The 20,588-nt window shown below is 44.2% G+C and overlaps 1 protein-coding gene across 2 annotated transcripts in view; it reads right to left on the reverse strand.

The window, feature by feature from the left end:
- LINGO1 (leucine rich repeat and Ig domain containing 1) overlaps nt 1-20,588 on the reverse strand; it is a 506,273-nt gene that overhangs the window by 423,385 nt on the left and 62,300 nt on the right. For both annotated transcript variants that reach the window (XM_051982523.1, XM_051982521.1), the window contains exon 2: nt 12,825-12,961. The gene's annotated coding sequence lies outside the window, so the exon portion shown is untranslated. The remainder of the gene's footprint in view (nt 1-12,824; nt 12,962-20,588) is intronic.

A 20,588-nucleotide genomic window follows, 5' to 3' on the forward strand; every position in this document is an offset into this window, starting at 1 on the left:
CCTCTTCTCTTACTTTCTTTTCTGTTTCTTCACACATTTGGTTTTACCTCCTCACCCTGCAGACAGCCTTTCTCCCCTGCGGGCTCCTAGCAAAGGCTGGAGGCTCTGAGGAGGGTGAGACTTGGTCTCCTAGGCAACAGGGCAGCACAGGAGGGGAAGGGAAGGGAGGGGAGGGAAAGCGGATTTCTACAGGACTGGGGCCACCCAACAGAAATCGTGAAAGGAAATGTGAAGTTTGGTGCAGAGAGGTAGCCACACTAAGCAGGCCTTAGCCCCCTGGACCATCAGAAAAGAAAGGATCTTCCATTGTGGAGAAATGGGATTCTAACCTAGGAGTTCTGGGGATTGTCGGTTGTCCCCAGTGGGAATTGAGTATCCAATGTATTCAGGACTCTAGGGAGGAGTTAATGGATCCAAAAGACAAGATGGATCCTGGGAGAAATACTAACTTGAAAGAAGCACACAGTAGGTTCTTAATAAATAGGGGTAGAGGGGACGAAAGTTTCCACCAGGGAAGGAAGAGAGGGAGTGAGGAAGGGGAAAGGGATGGAAAATAAAATTGAAGGGAAAGAATGAAGAAAAGAAGGATGTAAGAAGAGTGAGATGGAATAAGAAAGAGAAATGGAGGAAGAGAGAAAGAAGTGAAGTGGAAGAAAGAAAGGAAGAAAAGAAAAGAAGGAAGGAAGGAAGGAAGGAAGGAAGGAAGGAAGGAAGGAAGGAAGGAAGGAGGAAGGAAGGAAGGAGGAGGAAGGAAGGAAGGAAGGAGGAAGGAAGGAAGGAAGGAAGGAAGGAAGAAAGAGGAAGAAAAAAGGGAGGAAGGAAGAAAAGGGGAGGAGGGAAGGAAAGGAAAGAAGGAAGGAAAAAAGAAAGGAAGGAAAGGAAGGAAGAAAACAAAGGATAAAAGAGGGAGGAAAGAAAGCATTGTACAATGGAAAATATGCTGAATTTGCAGTCAGAGGACTAGGGTTCAAATCACAGATCTGCTACATGTTACTTTGTGACTTTAGTAAAGTCACAACCTCTCTGGGCCCCAATTTCTTCATATAAAAATGAGGGGATTGGACTGGATGCCTTCTAAAGTCCCTTTCAAATCTAAAGCTCAGATACTGGGAAATGGGGGGGGGGAATAGATCAACAAATGGGAATTGAAGTAAGGGAGATTTTTCATTGATTAAAAAATCCTAACAAATAATATGAAGCTGTATCCCTTGAGTGTGGAGTCTAGAAGAATTGAGCTGGACTCTCACTGCACTACTTACTGGTTCTTTGCCCACAGATCCCTCCCGTCACTCAGCGAGCCTCAGCTCACTCATTAGCAAAGTTCAGACCTATCACACAGGAATGCAATGAAGTTCAAGTGAGATAATGCATTTTATGCTCTTTGAAGGCCTTCAGAAGGACATGGACACATCCCCAGGTGGGGCAGAACTCACTGACCTGGGAGGTATGAGATCACTGGAACCACAGATCCCATAAAGTCCTTTTTCAGCATCACTTTGTCTGGGGCCTCTGGTTGAACACTTAAAATGGATTTTGCAGACATGGTCACTCCCCACGAGAGGCTTGTGATCCCAGACAGACCCAATTAGTCATGATACCCACTGATACAAATGTAGATAGCCTCTAGGCCATGAGCAAACAAGTGATACATAGGACTGGAACTGCAGAATCAAAACATGAAAACTGGGAGGGACCTTCAAGATCGCTTAGTCCGACCCTTTCGCGTTGCAGGTGAGGAAACTGAGGCCCCAGGAAGCCTGACTGGCCATGTTCTGAGCCTCTGGAGCATGCCTAGAATTTGCTCAGGGTCACATAACCAGTCACTGGTGATGCTAAGACTCCAAACTGGGTTTTCAGATACCCGAGACAGGGCTCCTTCTACTATATCACGCTGCTTCTCATAAATAAGTTGGACATGTGGGAGGTCATGAATGGAGAAAAGTCACATGAAATATGGGTGAGAGTTGAAAAAAGTTATCCCCGTCCTTGGATCAATCCAGAATGTCTTTATAGATAAGCTCAAGAAAGAGGGCAGGGAACGAACTTGTTTCTAGCCTAGCATCAATCAACAAGCATCCGTACTGCATAGAACTGTTCTTGACATTGAAATACAAAGATAAAAAGTAAATGGTACCTACTCTTGAGATACTTCTCTTCTCCTAGGGAAACAATCACTATAAATGTAAGATAGAAATTATATAACAGCGGGGACAGAGGTGGAAGCACTGGGACCAGGGGAGGAGGGGAGAGATGAGAGTGGAAGTGATGAGTATGAGGAAAAACAAATCTGTTCCACTCCATCCCCTGCCCTAGCCCCAGTCCCACTCCTTTCCCAACCCTGGGTCCAATATCTTGACATCACCAGTCTATAGGACATTCCCCTCCAATTCTCCATCCCCAGTTATATGTCGACATCTCTATTCCCGTTGCTACTAATCCCTTCTCTGGAAGTGATGACAATATGGAGCGTCTAAGCAATTGAAATCATTCCTCAGAGAAGCTCTACATCTCATTTTGGTCTCCAAGCAACTCCAAAAGAGCTTGGATCTCCTTCAGGAAGAGAGAAGGAGCAGCAGAGCCTAGATATATCTAGGGATAGAGAGGGAAGGCTCAACATGCTGTGCACTTCTGTTCTTCCCACTACAGGGAACCAAAGGGTTCTCCTCTTTCTTCTTTCTTCATTCATTCTACAGTTAATTAATACTTACTGTATATAACAGGCTGCAATTTCAGTGCAAGGAATTCCTTCTCCCCCTGCTTGGCCCCTCTCTTCTCTCCTCCACCTTTCTTTCTCCTTTCTCCCACCTACCTTCCTTCCTTCCTCTCCTTCCCAGCTCTCCTTCCTCCCTTTCTCCTTTCTTCCCTCTCCCAGCTTCAGTTTTTCTTTACCTCGGCTTTCTGGCCTTCACCTCCTTTTCTCCCTTCTTCTCTCTTTCCCTCACCTGCCCCTTCTCCTCCCCAGCCTCTGCAGCTGGCACCCTGGCACTCTTTTTCTCTCTCCCTGCCCCTGCCCAGTCCTGTTATTATTCAGAAGAGCCTCCTGATTGAAAAGGCCCCTAAGGCATTTCGCAAATAAAAATCCTTTAATTGGGAAGTTGTTAACTTCTCAAAGAAGAATTTTAATTTTGTTCTCAACCCCCTCCCATTCTCTTCCCCCCAGACCAAGGTAATAAATGCAAAAGGCTAATAGTCAGATATTCCATGCACCCTATGCTGTCCTCCCCCACTCTCCCCTCCCTTTCACCAGAATTCAAAGTTCCAACAGCTAATGAATATTTCATCGAGGGGCAGGACCAGGAAGCCTCGCCAGCCTCTGGCCCTATTCTGTTACACACAGATAAATTCTGTTTCATTCAACAAACATTTGTTAAGCCCCTACTATGTGCAACAACCTGGGAATATAAAGATACCAGTCCTATAGTCAGACAGCTTAAAACTAACAGGGCCTGGCTGGAGGGTCAGAAAAGAAGCACAGAATAATTATACTCCAAGGAGCATGAGATAAATGCAATGGGGGCTCAAGCGAGTTAATAGGTAAAAAAATTTAAAGGAGAGATTATTTATCAGTAGTATTATTATCAATAATAATAATTTTATACTGTGTTGTTGATAACTTATTATCAACAGATCTATTGTATTTAATATTTATTATTATTTATAATAACAACAATAAAACAGAAGATGCATAATTAGCTTCTCTAATCATATATCACCTCATCTGATCTTCACAGCAAGCCTGTGTGGCAAGCACCATAGGTATTATTATCTCATTTTCCAGATGAGGAAACACAGGTGAAATGATTTGCCCATGGGGACATGGCTAATCCTGTCAGAGGTAGGATTCAAACACAGTTTCTACTGCATTCTACTACTACTTTGCCTGGACCCTCCACTGTACTTATTTCATGATCCCTTGTAATATAATTTTTCTGTGCTTGTTTTCTGACCAGCCAGCCAGACCCTGTTAGTTTTAAGCTTTCTGATTATAGGACTGGTGTCTTTATAGTCCCAGGTCATTACACATAGTAGGTGCTTAACAAATGTTTGCTGAATGAAACCGAATTTGTCTGTCTGTGACAGAATAGTCAAGAAGCTGGCTGTGCTTCCTAGATCTTTCCACTGAGCCACACTACTGCCACATGAAAGTAATTATGGAGGAGCTGGTGCCTGAGCTGGTCCTTGAAGGAAGAACCTTCCAACAGACAAAAGTGAAAATATTTTCATCATCTTGTCATTTAAAGACCAAGCTGGATCCTTCCTCCTCCCCATATACCTCTCCTCCCCAGTGGCCAAATGTGAAAGGAGAAAGAAGAAGAAGAAGAGGAAGAAGAAGAAGAGGAAGAAGAAGAAGAGGAAGAAGAAGAAGAAGAGGAGGAGGAGGAGGAGGAGGAGGAGGAGGAAGAGGAGGAGGAGGAAGAGGAGGAGGAGGAGGAAGAAGAAGATGACAACTTAGTAGAAATAGAAAGTTTGCAAAATGTTTTGCAGATACTTAGAACCACCATGTGCTATTATTATCCCCATTTTACAGATGTGGAAACTTATGTGCCTTTCCCAGCATCACCTCACTAATAAGTATCTGAGTGGTCTGATCTTTTCAAGCATCAACATTTACTATTCCAGTTAATCAATAAGCATTTATAAAGCACCTACTATGTGCTAGGCACCAGGGGATCAAAAATGGCAATAAAACTGTCACTGAACTCAAGGAGTTATAAGAGAGAAAATGTACCTCTACTCACAGAAAATGCAGATCCTCTGGGTCCCCTGATCATGTGAGAAAAGCCCTAAATTTGATAGAGGTCAATTCATTTCCATAAGCATCACCAAAATGCTGACTGTGTGAACAATCCTGTGCTAGGGACTAGGGGAGTTGGAATTTGGGTGAGTAAGGCTTGGTCTTTGCTCTCCCTCCAAGCTCGTAGTTAGAGGGAAAGACTTGCCCTCTAGTCCTGGATTTGCCATTCTCCAACTTCTCTGGGACCTCAGTTTCCTGATCTGTCCAATGGGATGCTCTTCTGTCCTCACAGGGTTATGTGAAGATTAATGAGATATTAGGTGTGAAAGCACTTGGGAAAGGAAAAGCCTAAAGGGATTCCAATCCCCCCATTCTGCAGACCTCGTTCCAAGTCCCGCCTGCCCTGGGAAGCCTTCCCTGACCACCTTAGCCTACGTTCTGAATTCCCTGAGCCCTCATGGTCTGAGTCTCTTCCAGATTTTACACTTTGGATTAATGTCATACTGGGAAGTCTCCTTTCATGCCTCTGAATCTCTTTCTCCTCAGTGAGAGGGGGAGGGCCCCAAGGTAAAAGTGTGGGGTCTTCTCCTTAGGTGTCTCCCACAGGCTCTGAAGCAAAGCTGGGCATCCAGAGGGGTCGCAGTAAAGACTTGCTCCACACTGACACCTGCTGGGATATGCCGGGATTGCCTTTGTGTCCTCTTCCCTCTTTCCCCACCTCCCACTCCCCCCATCAATGATCTCCCGGACCAAGATTGACTCGGGGACCCAGAGCCTGATCCTGATGCCCTGGAGGGAAGCAGCAAGAGCAGGAGAAAAATGTTTATTCTTCATCGAGGCTGTGCCGGGATCCAATTTATTTCCTCAGAGTGCTCATTAGCACTGATTGGGCCTCAAGCCCCGAGCCAGCTCCTGGAATAAACCCTCTTCGTCAGAACCTGCAGGTTAGGAAGCAAACTTGGGGAGGCCGGTCTTCTGCTCTAGGCAGGGTCAGGGCTTGGGAAGCCACAGAGCTCACCCTCCATCACTACTAAATCTTCCCTACTCCTCCTTCCCTGGAGTCTTCCCTGATCACAAGTCCCCTGGGTTCCCACAGCACATCATAGCATGCCAGAGGCTTAAGTTAAAAGGAATATTAGAGATCATCTTTATTTGACAGGGAAAGAAACTGAGGCCAAAAAAGCGAAAGGAATTGCCCAAAATAGAAGGCAGAATTTGAACCCAGGACTTCAGATTCTAAATCCCATGAGCTTTCTACCAAAGCTATAACAATGTCAGAGGGGAAGGGGACCTAAAACCAAGTAGTTTGATCTCTAACCTTTAATCTTTCACCCATCTCTGTAGAAACACTTCCAGTGATGGAAACCTCACTACCCAATTTCTCAGCCCATTCCATTGTTACATAATTGCACAGACTGTTAGGATTTTTATTTGGGGGGAGGGGGGGAATGAGGCAATCAGAGTCAACTTGCTCTGGGGTCCCACAGCTATTCAGCGTGTTTGAAGCCACATTTAAAAGTCCCGAATCCAGAGCCCGTCTCCAAGCTGCCCCTAAGAATTTTATCGATACATAGTACCTTGCCTCATCTTCTACACATTTCCCATTTTAGTGTTACATTGTTTTAATTAAGTTTCTCTCCCAATCAAAGTAGGAGCTCCCCAGGGCAGACACTGTATTTACTCCTCTTTCTGTCTCCCTAACCTGCTACAATCCTGAAGTATCTCATACAAAGAAAAATAAAAGAACACAGCTTGTGGTTACAGGGATTCAAATGTGGCAAGGGCACTGTCTGGAGGCAAAGATCCCGGTTCCGAGCGTGGCTCTGCTACTTCCTATGGGACCTTGGGCGCCACTTCTAGGGCCACGTTGATTCCTCTGATGGTTTCTGAGTCCTATCGTTGTGTGTTATTGTATGGAGCTATTATAGCAGGTCCTCATGGGCCTGCGTTAATGAAGAGATGAGAATGATCAGTTATCGTGTAAGTATTTGTTTGTATATAAATGAAGCCAGTAAATTGTGTATAAAAACAGCTTGTTCCCTCAGGTAGGTTAATGCTCCCTCGCATGTTACTTATGCATTGTGTTAATAGTAGGTTAATAAATATTGGTTGAATTGATGGTGTCATGCAAAAGGTCTGGCAACATCATTCCCCTTCTCAAGAGCCCTCAGCCGTTTCCTGCTCCTCTCTGAGACCATTGTCTCTGGGAGGGATTGGAAACTCATAGGTTTAGCATTTAAGACCTTTCAAATCGGACTCCCTTTCCAAACTTATTTCAAATAATCCACCCCCCACCATGACACAGCCAACACGGCATTCCTGCTGTTCCCCAAACCCTACATTTTGTCTCCCATTGAACGTGCCTGGAATCCCTCTCTCCTCCTCTCCTCCAACTAAAAACCTCGTCTTATTCCTTTCTCATGAGTGCTCTCCTGGAACTTAGCATGGTACCTGGCGCATAGTAGGTACTTGAAAAACTTACCACCTAAGTGACTGTTTTCTCCTCAAATTATCTGGAATTTATTTTTGCAAATATGTTAGAACCTCCCCACCCCCATTACCATATAAGCTCTTCTAAGGCAGAGATCATTTTTCATCTTTTCTTTGTATGTGCACAGCACATAGTAGGCATTTACTGGATTAGACTGGACTGCATTTTGTGCGTTTGCACAGTTATAGAGAGAGGGCAGTGAGAGAGGAGAATAATGGATCTCTGAGGTCCTTTGTGAAAACTACAAACCACAGTACAAATGAAATCTATTAATACTATCTAAGAAGATGACCTTTGAGCATCATTTTCCCCAAATCTAAAAGGGAAAGGGAATATAGGCATTTTTACAGCACTGTCTGTGTAGTTAGTTAGGCATTATGATGAATGTTGTACAAATATTATCTCATTCGATCCTCACTCCAATCCTTCAAAGTAGGTGCTATTATTTGACATTTGGGGAAACTGAGGCAACCAGTTAGGTGACTTACTTTGGAATCATAAAATTAGAAAATACCTGAATCTGAATTTGAATTCAAATCTTCCTGATTTCAGACCGAGAAACTTTATTCACTGTACCACCTACCTGCCTGAAAATGGGAATCAAATGAGACTATAATGATGTTTGTGACTTTCTACTCCAGATAAGAGAATTGCACCATAAGTGGAACATTGGAACTCAGATCAGAGGCTCTAGATTTGAATTTTCATTCTTCCATTCCTAGAGAAGATTGCACCATAACTAGAACACTGTAACTCAAATCAGAGGCCCTAGATTTGAATCCTCATTTTTGCACTTACTAGAGAAGATGGCACCATAAATAGAATATTGGAACTCAAGCCAGAGGCCCTAGATTTGAATTTTCATTCTTCCACTTCCTGGAGAAGATTGCTGCAGAAATAGAACATTGAAACTCAGATCAGAGACCCTAGATTTGAATCTTCATTCTTCTACTTACTAGAGAAGATGGCACCATAAATAGAACATTGGAACTCAAGTCAGAGGCCCTAGATTTGGATCTTTATTCTTCCACTTACTAGTGAAGTGACCTTGGACTAATTCCTTTTTCTGATCTTTGCTTCCCTCAACTCACTGCAGAGTGAGGGGTCTAAATTAGATGATCTAAGGTCCTTTTGATATTGGATCAACTGGAACTCAGTGAATGCATGTGAAAAGTTTGGTAAATCACAAAACACAAGAAAAATGTATTGTTAAGATTGTTGAAAATATTATAATTTGAGGGAAAGACAATCAATCAAATATTTATTAAGCACTCACTATGTGCCAGGCACTGGGCTAAGCATTCATGTTACAAAGACTGAAGTTAATAATAATAATAATAACAACAACTCGCATTAAATAATAACTAACATTTATCTAGTACTTAATGTATGGCTGTTTGATTTGACTTGTGAAATAGACTCTAATGCTATCACCATTTTACAGATGAGGAAGTTGAGGTTGAGTGGTGTTAAGTGACTTGCCCAAAGTCATCCGGTTACTAAATATCTGAGGCAAGATTCCAATCCCAGCTTGCCCCGCCACCTAATTATCCCTTGACTTCTCTCCCCTTCCATCCTGGTCTGAGCAGCATCTGTACCACACCAAGGTTGCTCCTTGCTCCTAACTTGGCTTCGACCCTGGCTCCAGCTTGGATCTGCCTTTTCAATTCTGTGACATGTCCCCAGATGTCCCTGGCTGTCTCTCTGTGGCTCAGACTCCCCTCCCTCTCTCCCCAAAGGAGGGAGGAAAAGATGCTACTCAGGGGCTAATGGGAAAGGGGCCAATTGATCAGCTGCACTGATTTAGAAGTTAATAAATGTTAAGAGCTGCTCTATAAATCACAGACACACAGAGAGGAAGTGACCTGGACAGGGGGCTGAGCGAGTTAGCAAAGGGGTTTTATTTAAAAGCAATTTATCTCTGATGTGCTGTTAGGTGCCACCCGCTAGCAGTAGTGCCTCCCAGAGAAACAACCTGCCTTCCCTCCTCCTTTATGGTCCCTTCCCTCTGCCATCGACACTACACTGGAGGAGATGTAGGCAGAAAACTGGATCGCCAAGTCCAGACCCACAATTCTTAAGGGCCATTCTCCTTACCCGTCATTCAAGCCTTTCCACTCAAGTCAGTCCAATCTACCATTCCACCCTGAGGATCATGCAATGAAGGTTTGAAGTTGCAAGGGACCTCAGAAACCATTTAATCGAACCCTTAATTTTTTCAGGTGGAGAAACTGAGACCCAGAGAAAATGTAGAAAGTTAGTGATGAAACTCGTACCAGAACCCTAGATTCTGGGTTTCCAATGAAAAGTAAGCTGGCCAACCAACCCCTTCCCTCCAAGCCCTGGATTGCCCTTGCAAAGTTCAACCAATCCACTGATACTGAACTCCAATCCCACCTCCTCCAGGAAGCCTACCCTGATCTCCCAGGACTGGATTAGGACTTCAGGAAAGTCATTTTTCTTCTCTGAGATTCAATCTTCTTTCTTTTCTCTATATTAAGGATATTATTACCTGATCTACCTCATAAAAATAGGGAAGCATCATAATATCTTTTCCCTCAGTTTCCTTACTGATAAAACAGGGAGATGGTTGTAGAACTGTGAGGGCTCTTCTGTCTCTAAATCTATTATCTTGAATCCTGTGATTCAGGGTCAAAAAACGGGATTCAAATCAATATTTTGGAGACAACTAGATGGATAGAGAAATATACCTGCAGTCAGGAGAACCTGAGTTCAAATCCAGCCCTCAGACGTGAACTGTGTGACTCTGAACAAGCCACATAAGCTACTTCTAAGCCACTTAACCTCTGTTTGTCTGAGTTTTCTCATTTCCAAAATGGGAATAATAGCATTTATTTCCCAAGGTTGATGAGAAGGTTAAATGAGATATTTGTAAAGTATTTCGCACAGTTCCTGACACACAGTAGAAGCTATATAAATGTTAACGATTATTATCATTACCCCAACTCTAACCTTTCATTGGCTTATGTTACATTAAACAAATCATTCTGGCCCTCTGAGGTTCCGTTTCCTAATCTGTAAAATGGAAACATTTATAGTCTCAAAACCGCAAGTCAAAAAATTGCTCGAGAAATGGAAGCTAAGATTATCTGTGTTTGCACTAATTGTCGGGAGAAGTAGGATAGTTTTCTCTAAACAGTGTACCTCCTCAGCAGCCAGCATCATCCCTGCAGGTATTCTGGAAGTGTTTGCTGCTTTGAATTGCATTCAGAGACAGTGGGAGTCCAGGAATCGGTCCTGGAATCCCGGATCTAGCACTTCCTATCTGCGAGGTCTTGTAGCAGTCATTCTCTACCTCTGGGGCCCATTTTCTTCCACCTCTGTAAAATGATGGGATGGGGCTAACTAATCTCTCAGGTGATTGTGCAGCTTCGATATTCTATGAATCGAAAATTCCAAACTTAGCTGGTGCCGCGGGCAATGTCTCGCTGGGGACTCTGGCTTGACTTCCCTTCATCTTCGGCCAAATAATCTGGTCCTACCTCACCCCTCTCCCACCGGTGGCTGAAGAAATGCCTCCGGGTATCAGTTATGGGTTAAATTGGAGGGACTAATTATTCTGCCTGGGCTACCCAGGAGTAACTCATTAGCAAGAATATTTTAATGGGGATAACAGGACTTCAAAAAGCAAATAGAACTACCCCGAGGTAGACAACTCAAGAGGCCTTTCCTCTCCATGTCCTTCAACTTCCTTCACAGGCACCAAAATGGAGGCAAGGCCCCCCTAGTGGGAACTACAAGGAACCTGTCTGATCTGTCTGCATTTCTGGACCAAGATGGTACTTCGTCTGCCAGCTCATGGGATATGTCCAAAGGGGACCATGCTAAGAAGTAGAGGAACTGTGACCTTCCATCCATCCATATTCCTGACCCACATCACCTTTAGCTCAAGATGAGCCCCTAAGACTTCTACCTTGCCTGAGAGTCAGCAGACTTGGATTCAAATTTTGCCTCTGCTCTGACTGGATTGGGACTTCAGGAAAGCCATTTTTCTTCTGTGGGATTCAATCTTCTTTCTTTTCTCTACTTAAGGATAATAATACCTGATCTGCCTTGGAAGGGTTAGTTTTCCTAAAGACTAAGAGACAAAAAGCACTTATTAAATACCTAAGAAAGACAAGACACCATGCTAAGCACTTGATGAGTGTTTTCTCATTTGATCTTCACAACAACCTTGGGAGTTAGATGCCATTATATCCCTATTTTACAGATTAGGAAATTGAGGCAAACAAGGTAAAGTGACTTGCCCAGGGTGACATAGCTAATAAGTGATGGGAGTGAGATTGGAATTCAGGTCTCCCTGACCCAAGAACCAATGTTCCATTCGCTGCCCAGGGAGGGAGAGGATAGTTAGGTAACCCCAAGCTGACCGAGCACAAATGATCTTAGTGTCCTAAGATACCCTTGAGTAGATCTGAATGGTGAATCCAAATCTAGAAGAACATTCATCCAACTTCCTCATTTAACAGAAAAAAAAACTGACGCCCATTTCAGGGGAAGTCACATATCCATGGTCAATGCAGAGAATTATTAGATGAGTTTAGACCAGAATATTACCTTTCCCTATATCATGCCATTTTTTTCTTTTAATTTTCTTTATTTTTTGTTGCATTTTATTTTTCCAATTATATGTAAAGATAGATTCCAACATTCATTTTTGTAAGATTTGGGGTTCTAAATTGTTTCTCTTTCCCTCCCTTATCTTTCTCCTCCTCAAGACAGCAAGCAATCTTATACATGCACAATTCTTTTAAACATATTTCCATAGTAGTCATGATGCCATCTTTTAAAAACTAAGTTCTTCTCCTAGGCCGAGACTAACCAGGTAATTGAGCATTTACTTTGGGACACAGTTTACTTTGGGAAAACTAAAAGGGAACTCAAGGGTCCCTCATTTTTACAGATAAAGAAACCCAGATAGAAAAGGCCCAGTAAGATATGACCATGTTCAAGGTTACTCAGATAGTAAGGGACAGAGTCAGAAAATGAAGCCAGGTCCTCTGGCTCACATCCTAGAAAATAGCAGCCACTCTACAGACACTATGACCTCACTCAGATCAGCTGACTAGTGGCAGTAATATACCTTGACCCATGAACCCACTTTCTTAGATACTTAGCCCTTTCTAACTTCTTTTACAAATAAGGTTTAACAAACATCAGCAAACATGAACATGTCAAAAAAAAAAAAAGGTTTTTATATGAAACTATGGACTTGTTTTATTTTTAATCACATATTAAATTTAACACAAAAGTGACAAAAATTGTCCTGTTTGACTATGTCCCCTTTTGACCTATTTTCTTGCTCATCTCTTGCTGACCCAGACTCCCCTCCGGACCCTTTCTGAGTCAATGAGGCCCATGTTACCAGAGAAAAATTAGGGAAGCCACTCGTCCTCCCCAGCTTGCCTGAATAGCAATACCTTCTTCCTTAAAATGCCTCAATACACCTCTTGGCTTCATTTTGAAGGGGCAGACATGGCCATTCTATATGGGGCCATCCCCATTGAAGGGGAGACCAGCTATTTCTCTTTAAATCCCTCATTAATGAGTTTTCTCATAAAGAACCGGACCACTTACCTTTGACTGGAGGGCAACTGGAAGGCAGGCAGAGAATCCTTCTTAATTTGTTCAACCCAGACGCCAGTCGATGCCCTGGTCACTTTCCTTCCTGGGCCTCCCGTGGTTGAGGGCTCAGGGATAGTGGGGGCAGGAGGCTGTGATGAGAAAGTGGAGAAGGGGACTCAGGGGTGAAGGCTATCAAAAAGGCTTCCTGTGGAGGCAGAGGGTCACTCCCCCTTCCTTAGCCCAGTGCAACATAACCCAGAAGGGAGATTGCCATTGAGAGTCAACCTGCCCCTGGGAGGTCTTGCTGACCTGAAAGAATCACTTGACCCCAGTCTTTGAATGACAAACACCTCCCAATTAGCACCTAATACACAGACAGCAAGTAAGTCGCCCAGTCCCACTCCACCCTGCCCCAAGTGCACACACAGGACATCCATATAGTTGATTCAATGCATAGCATTCAAAGCTGGAAAGGAAAAAAGAAAGGCCCCTCTGAGGCAATGAAATACAGTCATCTTGTTTTACAGATAAGGAAACTGAGGCCCAAGGTCGCTCATAATTATAAAGAGCACAGTTGGACCCTCTACTACACATTACAAGGCCATCACTGCCTGGAACTTCCCTTGCACAAGCCCTGGTCATCACATGCTAGTTTATATGGCTTGTCTGCATCCGTAAAATGACTTTTTTTTGGTCAGGATGTCCTTCCAAAATCACTTTCAGTCTCAGAATGTAAAGAAATGTCCCCGAATCTTTCTCTCTTCTGCTTCCTACTGCCTTTCTAGGTCGCCTTGGGCACTAGCCTCCCTGGCCTCAGTTTCCTTATCTGTACAATTAGAGGATTTTACTAAAAAGTCCTGAAAGTTCCCTTCAGGAGCAGTTAAGTGGTGAAGTGGATAGAGCACTAGCCCTGAAGTCAGGAGGACCTGAGCTCAACTCTGACCTCAGACATTTAACACTTCCTACCCTGGGCAAGTTACTTAACCCCAAAAGCCTAATTGTAAAGTTCTCTTCAACTCCAGGCCTATAATCCCATAATTCTTTGAGTCTATGACTTTCTACCATAGCTGCCAAAAGTCTTCTGGACCTGATGCTGGAGAACAGGTGCTCCCCACACCCCTTGCTCTCCGGGCCTTCCCTTAAACCAAGATATCAAAAGATGACCAAGAATGTCACTGGAAAGGGGAAAAAAAATCAATGTGTAAAGTTTGAGTATTTTTAGTTCACTTCTGTAACACATTTAACCCTCACAAAGACTTTGTTGGGTAGCTATGGCTCTTATTGTTATAGTTCTTTTACAGATAAAGAACCTGAGGACCAGGGCAGTTTACCCCAGGAGAATCAATCACCACATGGTAGGGCCAAGATTCAAACCCAAGCCTCCTGATTATTCACTGAGTCTAATCCATCCTCTTGTGTCTTCCTATTTCCATACCCAATACCAGCCTCCCACAGGAAGGAGTACTATCATTTACCTCACCATCAGTCATTGGAGACAATAATTAATCATCATCCTCATAATCATCATCCTCATCATTATCCTCAATTTTCCATGTTTTCATCATTTTAATTATTTTTATTTTTTACATTCACATTATTAATAATAACCAATATTTTTCCAGAAATTTAAAATTTACAAAGAGGCTGTTGGTCCTAAGAATATCACCCTTAGGATACTTCATGATTTGACCATGACATTGCCTCACCAGGTATCCTTAATGTCTCTTCAGTATAACATACAAATTCCTGAACTTAGCATTCAAAGCCTTCCACAATATGACTCCACTTTTTCCAGCCTTCTTTCACCCCGCTTTCCTTGCTCTCTTCCTATTTCAATAAAAAGCTTCCCCTGCCTCTACCCTTTCACTCAGACTTTCCCATCTCCCCCATCCCTGGAAGGCCTTCTTTCTGCATCCCTACCATTTAGAATTCTTCCTTGCTTTCAAAGCCCAGCTCAGATGCTCTCACCTTCAGGAAACATTCAGATTTCTCCATCTAGAAGGAAGGTTTCCTTTTATAAATGTCCCTTGAGCATTTTTTCTTTATCTCTTCTTTTGTATTCTATCTTATATAAATTCCCCCTTCCCTCCACCATACACACACACACACACACACACACGCACAGAGATTTGTGTGAATGTATATGTATATGTATACACACATATTTATCTCAATCCCTCAAAAGACATGTCTCCTTGAGAGCAGAGACTGTGTTTTAATCTCTTTCCCTACAACCCAGGACAGCACAGCAAGTCAGGACTAAATATGTTTCTTTGTGTTATTGCTACTCTAGTACCAAGAATGAAAGCCCCATGAGAGCAGGGGCTATTTTATTTTTGTCTTTCTACCTAGCACCATGTCTGGCACAAAGTAGGTGCTTAGTTGATGCGTGCTGATGAATGAATAGTAATTATAGCAATAGCTAGCATTCTGGTGGTGTCTCGAGATTTCATTTGAATCTCATAAGAATCTTGGGAGGTCGATACTATTATTATTCCCATTTTGCAGATAAAAAACTGAGAAAGAATTGAAGAAGTGGCTTGCATAGGGTCATATAGCTAGTAAGTGGTTGAGACAGTGTTCAAAGTTTGGATCTTTGTGGCTTTGGATCATAATGTGACTTAACAACTTTCCAATCCTGTCTGAGCATCAGAGAAGCTAATGACCTCTTGGATAAGAGTGACTAGTAGAGGCTTCATGGGATATTTCAGCCAGGTGAAAGTGGGGATTCTGTTTTCATGGGGAACAGCCTAAACTCAAAGGATGAAATTTTGGAAAAAAAGTCATTTAACTTTAGCTCTGGAGTTTGTCTCTGTTCAGAGACCTGGCTCTGCCATGATGGAGTTGGGAAAGTCATTTTCCTTCTTCAACCTCAGTTTCCCCGTTATCAGACTACATAACTGCTATCTATGAAATTCATTTCTTTGATCAGCAAACATTTATTAGGCATCTACTGTATGCAAGGTTCTAAACTAGGTACCCAAATTAGGGACTCTTTCCTCAAAGAGCTTATCTGCTACTGGGTTTCCATGACCTCTGACCTGAAAATACTCTAAGGGAAAAAAGGAGGGCTCAGAAGATGTCATTAAGGGCTTCGCCTCAGCTAACCTTGTAATAGCAGTCTTCATAGACAATTCTCTGTGGTGTTCCCTGTGCATAAGACCTAAGGAAGGTAACAAGTACAGTCTGACACACAGTCCCCGCCCCCTCCATCCCAGGGGAACATTCATAGCCCAGGAGAAACACACCCCCAGACCTACGTGGAAGGACACCGGGGGACGCCCAGCAAGCACAGTCACAGAGTTTTGCCATAACAAGGGTTTAGTTGCCCCCTGTTCGCGGGTCTCTGAAGATTCTCCTGTTTTGCACCAGCAGTGTGATTAGGGCCAGGCCCAGAAACACCAGCGTGGAAACCTTGCTTCTTCTCTCTCCTTATGTGGATTGGCTGCGGGTGTCCTAGATGCTCAAGAGAGATTTATGCTAATATACGAAGCTGCTGCGTTTCCACCCCCACAGCTCAGCTGCCCCGCTTCCCTCACTGTGCTAACACTAATTCTCCATTCTTCCAATGAGGGAATTTCAGGCACCACAACAGGTTAGTGGGGGAGATATTTTTGGATGGGGTGGAGAACAGTAGCGTACCCTCCCATCACACCATGTGAGCAGTTGCCTACTCCGTGGATGGGGAGATGCTGTCCTGAAGAGGAAGCATTGAAACCGGTATTGACAGCTGCCAAGGATCATAGGATTTCATGCTGGAAAGGATCTTAGAATCACCTCATCAGGTTTTCTCTTCTTATAAATGAGAAAAATGACTTCTGTGGAGAATTGACTTGCCTCAGTTCTCTGGGATTCAAATCCGGGTCTTCTGATTTCAAATTCAGACATTTATTCACTTTGCCTTGCTGTTTCCTTGATGGGAAGCTTCCATTGACTAGCCCCAACCCCAGCTTTTCCACTCCCACCTCCATCCCCAAATCATGTAGCCTAGAATCTGTCTGCCGCAGGCTTGCCTCCAATCCCTAGGGTCAGTCAACAAGAATTATTTATTAATTGCCTACTGTGTGCCAGACACTGTTCTTGTTCTCCCCCATAGAGGGAGCATGGAAGGCATGAGCCCAAAGGGGCAGAAAAGTGGGGCAGAACATTCTAAAAGGCCTAGAGCCAACTAGGGACTCGCTGACTGGAGGCAGCTGCAGGCAAAGACACGAAGTCTCACCGTTCAGGGACCAGTTCAAGCCCTGGGGTCCACGGCCACCTTTCTCTCTTCTGGCCTTCTTCAGACTGACATATGCCGGTCTAGCTCTGGGAAAGTATGACGTGTTCCGTCCCACGCTCCCCTCCGTACGACCTAGCACACAACCCTCGAGCCTTTCTCTGCAGAGACAAGTTGCCCCTGAACCAGCCTTGTGTCTCCTCCACAAAAGCCACTCCCCCTTTTTCTTTCTCTCCCCCTTAGAAAAAAATCCTCAGAGGCCACATGTCCCTACCTGTCCCCAGGGCTCCTGGATCAGCCCAGCAGCCAGATGCTCTCTTTTATTACAAGATAATTGGTTTCAACAGCTTCCCTCCAACCCTACCTCCCTTCTCCCCCCACCCCCAAAGTATCCTGAAGCTACCCGCTCTCCTCTGACATCACAATGGGTTGCCATGGAAATGGGACCACAGACAGAGCATAAGAATGATTTGGGGAAGGGGTGGAGGGAAAGGGAGGAGGAGGAAGCAGCAGGAGCTGGTGAGCAGCTCTACAGGGCAAGGTGGGGGGATCTCGGTGCCAATAGCAGGAAAGCGAGCGAGATCTCGGCTGGAGAAGCCAGCCAGCTCCGGGGCTGCCGGCCAAAGTAGGGGATGCTCTGCGGCAGAAACAGGGAGGTGGGATGGGCCACCACGCCTTCCCTCCTGTCTACACGCAACTTGTATCTTCATGGAATCCTCCCGAGTTCTGCACAAGTGGAGCGTGCATGTGTTCCGTGAGATCCGTGTACGATCTGTGGAATCTTCGGGGCTCGACGGAGTCTTCCTGGGGGCTCTGGAGGCCAGGCCTCGGGAGCCCACGTAGGTGGGTTTATATGTTTGCTTGATGGCAGGGGCCCGTGAACTCATGATCGTGGTGGAAATCATTTCACTAACTGTTTCACCATAATTGGTCTCCTTTACAATTTTATTGTGTGTTTTAAAAACATGATTCAGAGAAGGGTCTGTAGTCTTCACCAGCCTGTCATCAAAGGGGGCCGTGATGCACATCAAAGGCTGAGAACTTCTGCTGTGCCCCATAGGGAAGCCCATTACTCTTGCCGTCCCAGCCCCTTTCACAAATGGAGGATTTCAGCAAAACGCTTGGCAGTGGTTTAGTGGGAAGAGGCTCTGGATTCGTATCCTGCCTATCAGGCCACATGACCCCAGCCAAGTCAAGGCTTCCATGACAGGGTTAGATGGAATGACCCCTTCCAGACCTGGCTCCATGAGTCTGTGATCCTCTGAAATCTCCCTGGGTCCCAGAGAATCCATGTGCATGACAGAACCTATGAGCACCAAGTGGGGATGAGGAGGAGGTGTTCCTTTCCCTGTGGCGATCAGTAGGTCAACAAACATTTATGAAGGACTTACTGTGTGCCAGCCCTATGCTAAGTGCTCTTTACAGATATCTCCTTTGACCTTCACAACAAACTTTGGTGCTATTATGATCCCCATTTTACAGTTGAGGAAACTGAGGCAAACAGAGATTAAATTACTTGCCCAGGGTCACACTATGTGTTTATGAGGTGGAGTTTGAACTCAGATCGCCCAGATTCAGCGAGGGAGTGGACATAGCAATGGCTCTGGAGTCAGGAAGACTCAGCTTCCTGTGTTCAACTATGGGCTCAGACACTTTCTAGCTGTGTGACCCTGTTTGCCTCAGTTTCCTCATCTGTAAAATGACCCGGAGAAAGAAATGCCAAACCACTCCAGTGTCTCTGCCAAGGAAACTCCAAATGGGGTCACCAAGAGTCAGATGTGACTGAAAAATGACTGAACAAGAACTTCCTGACTTCTAACACCAGCTGCTTCTAACAGGGGAGGAGAGGTGGGGAAGGAGCACACATTTATTAAGGGATTACCGTGTATACCAATTATTTGTGCTTTGCACTTTACATCTGACCTGATGAGGTAGGTGCTATTATTATTCCTATTTTACAGCTGAGGAAACTAGCCAAGGTTACCCGGCTACACAGCCGGCCACTATCCAAGGCTGGATTTGAATCTTGCTCTTCCTGACTTCGGACCCAGCACTCTATCCACTATACTACCCAGCTGCTTTTAATGATTTTAATGCAACTATCTATGGGTACTTTCATACATACATATATATGTTACATACATACATATGTGTGCATAGATATATGTTTGCATACATAGATGATAGAAAAATAGTAGATGATATATTGGTAATGGCTAGAGAGAAGATGGACCGTCACACACACGGATGATGGATGGTATACATGAAGGGCATCTGGAAGGGGGAAACAATAGCATCTGGGGGTGCTGGGAAGTCTCCTACAAAAGGTAGGTGGGACTTAAGGACTCTAAGAGCTCATCGTAGATACTTAATAAATACACTGGTTGGTTTGGGTGAGTGTATGAGCATGCTCAGAGACTGTCAGAGTGAGAAGGCCTTAGAGACCATCTGGTCTGTCTGCTACACTTGACAGAGAAGGCCTAAGAAAGGAGCACACCACACATTTTTGAACTAAAACTCAGGTCCCCATCCCTAATTCAGGACTCTTTAAGCTAGCTGCCTTATTGGTTAGGACTAAGCTGGGGATGGAGACAGAAGAGTTTGCCCTCTGCTAAGCTGAGGAACATATGGAATTTACAGCCACAGTCTCATTAGCATCATGCTCTAATCACTGAGCTCACTGGCCCAAGTCTCATGCTAGAAAAGACTCTCTTTCCCAGAATTAGGAGCAGCCTCAAGATTCAGGAAGGGCCTATACTTCCTACAATTCCCAGCATTCCAAGGATGAGATGGACCCTATTTGATACCTTCTTCCTCCGAGAAGTGACCACATCTTGACAGAGTTGGAGAGAGCTAGACTATACTTGAATCAAAAATTTGGATTCGAATATAACTTGTTAGTTATGTAAACTTGGACAAATCCCTTCCCTTCTCTCAGACTCAGTCTCATTATCTGTAAAATGGGGATAATAGCACTTGCCCTACCACCTTTACAGGAAGAAAATATTCAATTGTTCAGAAAAGGGGGAGGCAATTGGGGTTAAGTGGCTTGCTTAGGTCACACAGTTAGTAAATGTTGTGTGTAAGACTGGATTTAAACTCAGGTCCTTCTGACTTCAAGGCCAGCATTCTATCCACTGTGCCATCGAGTTGCCCAGAAAGTATGCTTATTATGGAGTATGTGGTGCTTCAACACTGGATACATTCCATGGCCTCTCTTGAAATCCCTGTGGTCTAGTTGACTCGTCTCTGTGATAACTTGGAAGTTCCTTGAGGACAACGTCCAGCCACATGTAAAGGCTACACTCCCCAAAAGAGGGTTCCTTCTCTATCTTGTTTTCCATTCTGGCTCCCTTACCCTTGTCAACACTCAGAGGATTATTCCTTTCTGTTAACTTCTTCCCTCGGCTCAATTCATTGTCAATCCATCTTCCACACAGCTACCAAAGTTTTATTTCAAAGGCTGCTGCTCCCTAGCTCATTAAACTCCTGTGGTTCCCTATTACCTGTAAGATCAAATACAAAAACTCTCTTTGGTATTTAAAGCTCTTTACAACCTG

Source organism: Antechinus flavipes, chromosome 2, assembly GCF_016432865.1.
Source record: "Antechinus flavipes isolate AdamAnt ecotype Samford, QLD, Australia chromosome 2, AdamAnt_v2, whole genome shotgun sequence".
NCBI classification, from domain to species: Eukaryota; Metazoa; Chordata; class Mammalia; order Dasyuromorphia; family Dasyuridae; genus Antechinus; species Antechinus flavipes.